Below are 1,599 nucleotides of genomic sequence, written 5' to 3' on the forward strand. Positions count from 1 at the left end.
TGCCCTCGCGCTGTCGCCTATCTCCTTCGCGCGGCTATAGGGCTCCGGTTATATAGTAGTCGTCGTAACGGGTAGATATCTAGGGCCGCCGGGGGCGTCGCGACGGATAGAGGTCTATAGGCGGGCGGGTCCCTCTCTGTCTCTATCTGTATCTCTATCTCTATCTCTATCTCTATCTCTATATCTATCTCCGTATCTATCTCTATCTCTATCTCTATCTTACGGATAGAGATCTACGGGCGGGTACGTCTATCTCTATCTCCGTCTGTATCTCTATCGCTATATCTATCTTAATCTAGATCTCTATGTCCGTCTCCGTCTCTATATCTATCTCTATGTCTATCTCTATCTCTATCTCTATCTCTATCTCTATCTCTATCTCTACCTCTATCTAACGGATAGAGATCTAGGGCCGCCGGGGTAGTAGCGACGACGGGTAGAGGTCCGTAGGCGGGCACGTCTATCTCTATCTCCCTCTCTATCTCTATATTACTAGTAGATATCTAGAGCGGCCGGGGTCGTCGCGACGGGTAGAGATCTACGCGATCTCTATCTCGATCTTACGGATAGATATCTATCTATCTCTATCTCTATCTCTATCTCTATATTACGGGTAGTAGGAGGAGGGCAAAGCGAAGAATAGAGTTCTAGTAGGCGGCTATCTAATCGGACGGTACCCGGAATATAATAGGCTTGTTAGGAGTATAACGGTAAGTAACCGGCTTTGCTTTATATTCTCGGAGAAGAAGTATAGTAGTACTACTACAATCCTTAAGGACTTAAGCGGCAACGGTACGTAGATAAATAACCAATTGGTCGGACGTAATAAGAGACATAAGCTTTAGAATAGAGACGAGATATCTATTGTTAGCGAAGCTAACTTTGTATTCAAATACCTTCGGAAGATTAAGGACGGAAGCGGGTTCCGATAGTAATATACAATATAAGAGCAGCTCGGCAAAGGGCATTGTACAATAGTATATCTCTATATTAAGAAGTATAATAGTATACAATTCGCTATTAAGAAGTTTAAGAAGCGGAGCGGCTATCTAGGGCGGCCGGGGTCGTCGCGACGGGGAGAGATCTATACGATCTCTATCTTAATCTTACGGGTAGATATCTATCTATCTCTATTTCGGTCTCTATCTCTATATTACGGATAGATATCTATCTATCTCTATCTCTATCTCTATCTGCATCTTACGGGTAGATATCTATCCGTCTCTATCTCGGTCTCTATCTCTATATTACGGGTAGATATCTATCTATCTCTATCTCGATCTCTGTCTATATCTTACGGGTAGATATCTATCTATCTCCGTCTCGATCTCTGTCTATATCTTATAGGTAGATATCTATCTATCTCCGTCTCGATCTCTATCTATATCTTACGGGTAGATGTCCGTCTATCTCTATCTCTATCTCTATCTCTGTCTCTATATCGCGGGTAGATATCTATCTATCTCTATCTCTATCTCTATCTCTATCTCTATCTCTATCTAACGGATAGATATCTAGGGCCGCCGGGGTAGGCGCGACGGGTAGAGATCTACGCGATCTCTGTCTTAATCTTACGGATAGATATCTATCTATCTCTAT

This window comes from Sphaerulina musiva, assembly GCF_000320565.1.
Source record: "Sphaerulina musiva SO2202 unplaced genomic scaffold SEPMUscaffold_11, whole genome shotgun sequence".
Taxonomy (NCBI): domain Eukaryota; kingdom Fungi; phylum Ascomycota; class Dothideomycetes; order Mycosphaerellales; family Mycosphaerellaceae; genus Sphaerulina; species Sphaerulina musiva.